This window comes from Ursus maritimus, unplaced genomic scaffold, assembly GCF_017311325.1.
Source record: "Ursus maritimus isolate PB19 unplaced genomic scaffold, ASM1731132v1 scaffold_5, whole genome shotgun sequence".
NCBI lineage: Eukaryota > Metazoa > Chordata > Mammalia > Carnivora > Ursidae > Ursus > Ursus maritimus.
Window position 1 is genome coordinate 62557205 of NW_024426663.1, and position 10708 is coordinate 62567912.

The window sequence follows — 10708 nt, forward strand, 5'->3', positions numbered from 1 at the left end:
CCAGACTCTCGGAACAGCGTGCCACCTAGAGATCCAAAATTAAAATTGTTCAGAGAGGGAATGATGTCATCAAGATGGCAACATAGATTTTTCCTGACATCAGTCCCCCTCAAAAGAAGAACTAACAACTGTTCAAGAACAAGATACCACGGGGAGAATCCTAGACATGGAGGTGAGGCTGAAGCAGAGAGAAAGACTGCGTTAGAAGGGTGAGAGAAGCAGCTACATGCTGACTGCATCACCCCTCCACCAGGCCGGCATGGCACCACCTGGAGAGGTCTCCTTAGCGCTCCACTTCCTCCCGTGGAAAAAGAGAAAATGGGGGGACAAGAAACTGCCCCCACCCCAGCAGTGGAACTCACTTTGCAGGAGCCCTTACTCTGATCTCACAGCACATGGGTTGCAGGGAAATCTGTGGGGCTGAGCTACTGGGAATCTGACCATGATGAGACGGGCTTCAAACACCAGCGAAGGACCTGGGCAAACTGAGTTCATACCTGCAGTGCCCAGGTAGAAATCCCAACTCATGGTTTTGCTTGTCTGCGGAACCAAGTCAGGGGTGCATTCTGACCAGGGAACTCAGTGGGGGTACAGATCTAATTCAGATCCTCAAATGAGTTTTGCCAGCCCTAGAGCCTTGTTTGCCTATGCCCAGGCAAAGAGCTAAATCAAATACCCACCCAGATGGAGAGTATCTTCCAGGCCTATCAGACCAGAAGGACTGGCAACAACTCCTGGACGCAGTGTAACTCAGTTGTCCTCAAGCGGAGAGGCAAGGGGGCAGAGCTGATGTCCCCAGAGCAAACCTGGTACGAGGCACAGAGCATTCACAGGGTATAGAGAGGCAGGGGGTTTCAGTCACAGCCAAGACTGAGGGCAGCTCTCAGCCCCTCCCAACTGCAGAGCCTGTTTGGGAATTGAAAGTAGCCTGGAGTGGCTCCTTCCCTTCCCTCCCAGGCAAGGGAGCTGAGACATAGCACCAGTTGCTGTGTAGAGAGTCTTCAGGCTCCATTTGACCATAAAAGCTGGGCCCAACTCTCGGAAAAACAACTCCAGGGACACGTGAGCTCAGAGGCAGGTGTGCAGAGCTGATAGTATGCAAAGCCCAGCCAGTGGCCCTGTTTGGTCAGAGAATTTGGGATGTAGGTTGGTGGGACAGTTCAAGTTAAGAGAGCAAAGAGCTCTTTACTCTTTGCTCTCCTTCTGTATCTGGGCAGGAAATCTAATGTATAACCATGCTCCCTCATTGCTGAATACAGCCTTCAGCCTATTTGACCAGAGAACCTAACCAAGCACACTGGAAGCCACATACCCCACTCAGCAACCCAGTGTGCAGTGGCACTTGAACAGAGAGCACCATGGTTTCACTCACCAACACACACAAATTAATCAATGTGATACATCACATTAATAGAATGAAAGAAATCATATGATCATCTCAATAGACACAGAAAAAGCATTTGACAAATGTCAACATCTATTCATGATAAAAACTCAACCAATTTGGCATAGAAAAAACTTATTTCAACATAATAAAGGCCATATACAAGCCCACAGCTAAAATTATACTCAGTAGTGAAAGGTTGAAAAAATAAGACAAGGGTGCCTACTCTCACCACTCCCACTCAATATAGTACTAGAAGTCCCAGCTACACTGGTCAGGCAAGAAAAAGAAATACAAAAAAATCAGAATTGGAAAGGCAGAGGTACAATTGTCAATATGTGCAGATGCCATGATTTTATATATAGCAAATCCTAAAGATTTAACCAAGAGACTGTTAGATCTAATCAATGAATTCAGTAAAACTGCAGGATACAAAATTAACATATAAATTCAATAGCATCTCAGTACACTGACAACAAATTTTCTGAAAAAGAAATAAAGAAATCGATCCCACTTACGATAGCATCTAAAACAACGAAATACTTAGGAATAAATTTAACTAAGGAGATGAAAGATTTCTACTCTAAAACTACAAGACTTTGATGAAAAAAATTAAAGACACAAATAGTGGAAATGTATCCCATGGAAGAATTAATATTGTTAAAACATCAATACTATCAAAAGCCATCCATAGATTCAATGTAATCCCTAACAAGATTCCAAAGACATTTTTTACAGAGGTAGGAAACACACTCCTAAAATTTATATGGAACCACAAAAGACCTCAAATAGCCACATAAATCCTGAGAAAGAAGAAAAAAGTGGGAAGCATCAGACTTCTGGCTTTCAAGCTATAGGTACAATCATCAAAACAGTATGGTCCAGGCATAAAAACAGACAAATAGAATTGACAGCCCAGAAATAAACCCAAGCATATATGGTCAACTAATATTTGACAGGGGAACCAAGAATACTCGGTGAAGAAAAGAGAGTCTTTTCAACAATTAATGCTGGAGTAATTGGATCTTAACATATAAAAGAATACGACTGAACCCATATCTTACACGACTCTCGAAAGTTAACTCCAGATGGATTAAAGACTTAAATACAAGACATGAAACCATAAAACTACAAAAAGAAAACAGGAAAAAAGCTCATTGACATTGATCTTGGTAATGATTTTTTAGATATGATACCTAAAGCACAGCATCAAAATGAAAAACAAGTACCAGTACATCAAACTAAAAAGCTTCTGCATGACAAAAGAAACCACCAACGAAGTGAAAAGACAACCCGCAGAACGGGAAAAAATATTTGCAAGCCATATATCTGATAAGAGATCAATATCAAACATATACAAAGCACTCATTCAATTCAAAAGCAAAAGAATGAATAACTCAATTGAAAATGGATAAAGGACTCGAAGCTATGTCTCCAAAGAAGATATATGAAAGGCCAACAGGTCCATGAGAAATGCTCAGGATCATTAGTCGTTAGGGAAATGCAAATTAAAACCATAATGAGATGTCATGCCATCTTCATTTACAACATGAAAGCTTTATTCCCTTTGCCTCTTCGCTACTTGCTTTTTCTCTCTGCTAATGACCATCATAAAAAAGACACGAGATAGTGAGCGCTGGTGTGGATGTGGAGAAAAGGGAAGCCTCATGCACTATTGGTGGGACCGGGAAAGAAGTCCGACAGAGAAAGACAAATACTGTTCAAACTCACTTACATGTGAAATCTTGAACAAAATGTGCAGAAAAAGAGATCGGATTTTTAGTTACCAGAGGTGAAGGGTCTGGGAGAGGGGAAGGTGGTCAAATGGTACAGACTTGGAGTTATATAAGGTAAAGGAGTACTAGGGATGTATGATACCATGGTGACCGTAGCTGGCACTGCCATTTGATATACAGAAACCTTGTTAAGAAAGTAAATTCCATGTGTTCTTAGCACTACGAGAATGTTTGTTTCCGCTTTCCTTTTTTTCTTTCTATTGTATCTATATGAGAAAATGGATCTTAGCCCAACCTATTGTGGCCATCATTTTGCAATAGACGGAATTCAAACCATCATGCTGTATGCCTTATATTTATATCATGATGCCTGTCAATTATTTCTCAATACAACTGGAAAACAGATTGACTAGGGAAGTTCCTCGCCAAAAGTCGATAGGATCTTGAGCTGTATAGCTCACAGATTGCGATCTTCTTCTCCAGTATGAAACCTTTATTCCTTTTGCCTTTTCACTACTTGCTTTTATTTTGAAAATTTATTTATTTATTTTAGAGAGACAGAGTGCTCGAGCTGGGGGAGGAGCAGACGGAGAGAATCTTCAAGCCAATTCTCCGTTGGGCACGGGGCTGGAGTGTGGGGGGTGGGGCGCGGGGCTCTATCCAATAACCCTGAATTCACAACTTAGCTGAAACCAAGGGTTGGACGCTCAAAGGACTGAGCCACCCAGGTATCTCTCACTACCTGCTTTTTGTCTGTATAAAGTCATGTGATGATGGCACTCCTTCACTTTGGCAGTGATTGCTGAATTTACTGCTAATGCCACAGCTGCACCGCAAAAGTCCCTAGGCTTTCTTGCTAAGGTGGGTTTTAGGTAATAGAATTACATAATTCTTGCTTGGTAATTGCTTTCAATTACCTATTGGCTAAACAAGGAGGAGTCTCTGCTAAAGGACATAAATCCCTCCTGCCTACCTGAATCAACACTTCTGGTATTGTAGCAAATACAAGATATTAACAAACAAGCCACTCAGGCAAAACAGGTTGATGCCCCTTCGGGTTTGTTCTTTGATTTACTTGACACAACAAACACATACACTGAATACAACAGGATGCAATTTTAGAGCATAATGTGGGGTGAGATAGTGAAAACAACAAAATTATTTTAAAATACTGAACAAAATTGAAAGAGTTCCCCCAATATTAAATGTGTACAATAATGAAAAGATTAATGAAGCTATAATTTGGACGTTGTGATATTGTATTTGTCAATATTTTATAGAATTTACAAAAATGTGCTGGAATATTTGCTTTACGAATTCATTTGCAGGTGGCAGAGCCAGGCTAACTCAGGAAACAAACACTACATGGAAGTCTAAAATAATCACAACTTTCACCTTCTTTTTAAAAGGCAGCAAGCCTACCTATAGAAGCTATCTGATGTAGAACTTTTTGAGAATAAGTTTTCATTTACCATTCAAGGATAGATAGATAGATAGACAGAAGCATACAGTAAAACTGATATTTCTGCTGTATAGTTTTGAAGTTTTAATAACATGTACAGATCTGTGTATCTGCTACCAGAATTAGGACACAGAACAGTTCCATCTCCCCCCAAAAAACTCCTGCAGGCCGTCCCTTTGTACACACTCACACCACCCAGCCCTTGGCCACAGCTGATCTTTTCTTCATGGTTATCCTTTTAATTCTTGTCAAATACATTTTACTCAGAAGGGTTTCTACCCTTCTAGGGAGATCCCAGAAATCTCTTACTGTCTGGGTGATGGGGGTACCATTAAATATCATTTCCTTGTAACAGGTTCAGAGAGGAAATGCATTGAAATAGATAAAGGAGGTTAAGATGATATCATGATTCACCCTCCATGGGCACACACACAGGTGGCAAGATGAAATGGGAAGGACTAACCAAATATCAATACTAATTCCTTTCTCTTTCCCTAGCACATCCGCTGCCGTCTTCTCAACTGATTTCCATCTCAAACTGCACTGGCAGAGTGAAGGAGCCTTCCACAGGGGGCACGGACCCATAGTCTACACCATATTATTCAGAGATGTTGCCGACTCAAAAGAGGTTTACTGGATCAAAGTGATTTTCTTCCTGCCTTGGAATGATAAAAAGTTCAAGTTCTAGGAAGACACAGCTGACTAAGGAAACTCGTTTTAGATGGAGGGAGGAATGGAGATTCTCACTTCTTCCCAAGGGTGGGTGAAGAAGGGAAAGGAAGGTAATGTAAGTGGGTACCTTGAAAAATATGGGGTTTCTGAGAGATGAAACAAATTTGCTATTTCTTGAATGCAGTTTGAGAGCAGAAACCTCAGAGATGTACCCGATACAGTGAGTTCTGGGGAAAGAGGAGAGATGAATAAATGGTATATTTGGACAAGATCTCAATTCTCCCCGACATTCCCTGTGGCTTGGGAAGAGCATTGAAGCGGTCCATACTCGTCTCATGGCTCCAGAGTAAGCTGTGAAAATGAGCTTGGGGACTGAGCTGATGTCCATCTGAAGGGGCCACTTGGTCAAAAGAAAGTCGCAGATCGAGATATGCATTCCAGTGACGCACGGGGACCATGAGAAGGGAGCTGATGGCTGGCGAGCCCAGCACACTCTGTGGGTGACCACTGTGTCCCCGGCCACAGTCAGCTCCACAGAGCATGGACGGTGTGGGATAATGAAAGCAAAAGGAATGCCGCTCTCCCTGCCACAAGCGTGTGGATGATTATCGGGATGGACTTCTCCTTCCCAGACCTGTACCCGCTCAGAAGACGGTGTAGGAAACTCAGAGTCAAGATCTGAATTTGATTGAGATTGAACTAGTAATCCTGATAAATGGCTCCTTGAACTGAATTTCCCCCAAGATTATTTTCCTGGAGGCAGATAAGTAGCTCCTTTGCTCCTCACTCAAGCCCTTGGCTGTAGATTTTTAAACGTGTTACACAAATCTGGGATCAGATGGATTCACTTTGTATCCCAGAAACCAGCTTTCAAGACGGTATGTGGCAAGAGCGCTAACCTCTGACTCACCCAACAATCCTGCTGACACAAGAAAATCACTATTGCATTACCCGTGATGGCTCAGGCTTTCCCAGTATATCTTCCAGCACAAAACACATTTCTCAGATTCCATTTAAAATGCAATACCAGTTTCAGCACAACGTTTTAAATATCAAGTACGTGTTGAATAAAAATCGGTTTTTAACTATGTTAAGGGTTACATTGCTCCTGAATTTTGTATTCCCGAGGATAGTAAAAAGGCCGGGCCTAGGGCCAGGACCCAGAGATGGCTTCTATCCCCACATCTGCCTTTTTGTCCCAGAGGGAAACGCTACCAAGCGGACCGTGCATTCGTGGGAGCCGAGAGGGAGTGTTTCGGCATTCACAAAACAACCCTGGAAAACAGTGGGCCCCCTCATTCCTGGCCCTCAGCTTTGACAGTTTGCTAAGGAGCCCACACTCTTCAAGATCTTTTCTCAACCTTAAAAGAAAGAATCACCGGGGGAGCTTGTTACACATGGAGACTCCGATTTAGCTGTCCCGGGATTCTGCATTCCTTAACAAGCACGCAGCACAATTTGAGGAGAGACCGCATGGAGGACTTGGTTAATGAGTTCTGTGCACTCAGCTTGAACAGCTGGGTCGGAAGACTTCTCAGTATGGGACCTCAATTACGGTCACCTTCCTGCACCGAGCACGCTCGACGGTCTCGGCAGGGCCCTGCTGCCCACGCCAGGCTTTCATCAGCACAATTAATCACTCCTGTTCTTTGCAAGTTCTCCACTCATTTGTCAGGGTTTCCATTTTAACACCAAAGAACGACAGTCCTCAAATTGTTTGGGAAGTCGTTTCCCATCCTGGTGCACACCTGCCATCTGGTGGTGAGAAGTGAACTCCGCGCTACAGGGAAATAAAAGCCACCATTTCTTTTGGCTTCCCTGACCTCGGGCTACGCTATCTCCCCCCGCCCCCCATTTGAAAACTCAAGAGTGTCTGCTCAGTGTATAAGTTTAAAAAATGATGTTGCCATGTTGTGCCTTGGTGCCTTACCTGGCAGGACTGGGGAGTGGGCATTGGAGGGATTCATTCCAGTAACGTCTCTGCTGGTGAGGTGGACCTGAATGTCTGTGGGAGGTTGTGCTCACCTCCAAGTGCGTTTGAGGTCAGTGCCTGTGGAACCAGGCTCCTGTCCGGGCTCGAGAGGAGCTGGGGCTTCCTGGGGCTGACATCTAACTTAGGGATGATCCGAGGCAAGGTTGGAGAAATCAGATCCTGTGTTCTGAAAAGCTGTGGTGGGGAAGACATTCTATCAACGTTATTTACTAAGAAAGAGTAATTAATCCATGACTATTCTTAATCAAGGGGTCTAGGGTTTACTTCTTATCTTACATAGAAGCCACATGAACCCTAAATGGACAAACAGACACAAGTTTAAGGCGTTTGCTTTTCCTGTTGGAGGGGGCACAACTGTGTTTTTGCACTTACTTAAATTGTGCATTTTCTGTATTTCCTCTGGGAGACTGGAGCTGAACAAGCACACACTGTGGGTGGAGGGCAGAAGAGAGAAACTACTCCTGTTTTTACCAAAATCTGGAATATTCCAAACTTGCATCCCAGTTTCGAGAAAATAAAAACGAGGCTGGAAAAAACATCCAGAGTAGGTTTAGATCATCGAGGCTCTCACGTCAGTTTTTATCCTGACACATCTTTCGACGGCTCTGAACCTCAGTCTCTTCTCTTGTAAAATGCAGGTTTTATACTTCTCTCCCGAGATTGTAGCCGAGATGAAATGAGCTTGTGGAAGTGGAAGGGTTTCGAAATTATGAAATGTAGAAAGTATGTCTGTTCTGTTCCTATTGGCCTGAGACAGCTCAAAAGAGGGCCGGATGGACAGATCAGGTGTGTGTGCACGAGGCGGGTATGGGGTTGGGGGAGAGACTTGCTGTCCTCAGGTATCCACTGGGAATCTTTCTGAATAAATGGCTCTACGATTGTGTATTTATGTGTTGATGGTAATAAGCAAGAAAGAGAGAGAGAGGCAAACCATAAAGCAGACTCTTACCTCCAGAGAACCGCTGGTTGCCGGAGGAGAGGTGGGCAGGGGCATGGGTTAAATGGGTGATGAGTAACAAGGAGGGCCCTTGTTGTGATGAGCACTGGGCGTTGTATGGAAGGGATGAATCATTGGGTTCTACACCTGAAACTAATAATGCACTGTATGTTGATTGACTGGAATTTAAATGAAAACTTGAGAAAAAATTAACATAAAAATAAGTTTTTTTTAAGAACTAAGTTTAGAATTCATGAAAAAGTCTGGGATCTTTATATTAAAACGTATACCAATGGCAGCAAATACAGTGACAATATTCTCATAACATTGTAAACGTTTTAAACTTTTAAAAAAATATATGTTGACAAAGTTTCATTAACTGCCATTTGATTTATACCGACTGATAAAGTTTTGAATCTAGCCTAGCCATTGTTTTATAATTAAGTTAATAATCTAAACAGCATTTCACCAAACTTGATGCGAATTCCAATGTGAGGGATTTGAGAACTTATTTCATAATCGGAAACGAATTAACAAGTTTAATTAGCGTCAGAAGAATGCCTTCTTTCTTCTCTTTGTCAGGAACTTGAAAACAGTAAGTATAGTGTAAGTAAAACTGTGGGAGTCTTGACTCTCATCTCTACTGGCCAAAGAAACCTCATCAGGGAACATTTTATACCGAAACCACTAACTTCCCTATTTAAAAAATATTTTTAATTTCAAATTTTTCTTTTGAAAGAGAGCCTTTCATCTTCGGTTTTTCTATACACATAACCAACCCACACCGAATTCTCTACCTACTCTGTCTCTTTCCGGTAGGTTTAAGGCACCGAGAAAAAAAGAAGACCCCTGGAGATACCGCATACTCGCACATTCCAGGCAGAGAGGAGGAGGAGGGAAAGGCGAGATTCTGAGGTAGAACCCTGAATCAGGACAGCACACGAGGAAGTCCTGCCCACTTCCTAAGAAGAGAGGGCCCAGTTTGTTCCTGAATTTTTCCAGCAGGCCGCACGAAGAAGGAAATTTGATCAGGTCCGTGAGTCACAGTGTTCATAAAATGAGAGCAGAACCGCTCTGGCAGAAAGCTGCGTTCAGTTTCTGAAACTGCCCACTTCGGCTGAATATTCTCACCTCAAGTTGGGCAAGAGCCTGGACTAAGTGATTTTTTGGAAGGAACCAGCAAAGTTATCTTTCCTCTAGTGTGTGAGACTCTGTGTGTAAGTAGAAATCCAGAGAGCTTGAGATTTAATGGCCGTCTCTAATTATGGTTTTAAAATTATTTTTTATATTTGATAAAACTACCTTTTCAACGATATGAGGGGAGGCTTTAAAAACTGCTAATGAACAACAGGAATAGGGAAAAGGGGAATTAAAAAATATTTAAAGATACAGAGAGCTAAAATGTAGAAATTCAGATCGTCCCATATCTGACACAGCGGGAGATGATTTAATATTCCTAAATTTTTAACCAGTTGGAGGTTGGGAATGGAGCATCCCTAAGAATACCACTATTTTTGACTTCAGCCTATCCCGGGTCCCAGCTCTGCCTTCAGGAGAATGACTCTAAGGACAGCCGTGTCTCTTTTCTTGCAGAATGAGCAGGAATCAAAACTAGTCATTGCAAGAGGGGAAGGCAGGAGCTCCTGGCCACGTGACCACGCTCGGTGTCAGCACAGCAGCTGAACAGCCTTCAACTGAAAATGTCTCCGGTAAAATGCATTTTCCGGGGCTAACGGCCGACGGTAAATTTCACCACCAGATGGCAGGAGCGCACTCTGTATAAAATGGAGCCGCCAAGGGCACTTTTTCTTTTGTTTTCCACTCCCTGAACTCTCCACTAGGTGGCAGCAATATGAACATAGTTGGAATAGCCATTAATGGGTTACGTAAAAAACAATTTCAATTCTTTCAAATCCGCTAGCAGCACTTTAAAAAAAGTATCCACAACTGGAATATTTATTCTCTAGGAAATGACCAGACTATTTGCTTTTAGGCCTCCCACACACTAACCTAATATCCCCAAACCAAACTAAACACAACAAAACAAAGCAACAGAATAAAACTTTTTCGGGGGGCGGGGAGCGCGTTTGAAAGTGCCTGGGAAAGATTATCCTTTGAAACCATTATTACTGAAGAATTAGTGGAACCCAGATTTTCTTATCCCAATTTAGAAAAAAAAAGTGACCAAAAGAGTCACTTTTTTGAAGATAATAAGAGTTATTATTTATTGACTACCGATTTTGTGCCAAGGATTGTATTTAAATGCTTTAAAAACATTGATTCACTGAATCTGGATCAGCGCTTTTTTCAAAAGCCCAGATTTGAACTTAAGCCTGTTTAGGGCCATCACCTCTGTATTTTCCATGACCTTATTGTGCTTTTTCTGCTAGAGCCATTTTCAAAACCCATACTAAAAGAGAGGTTGGCACGGCTTTCACAGTATGATTTTGAGTGCACACAGGGATGTATTCACTCAACTTATGACTTTCCCTTTCGTGTAGATGCATAATATTAATCCAATGAG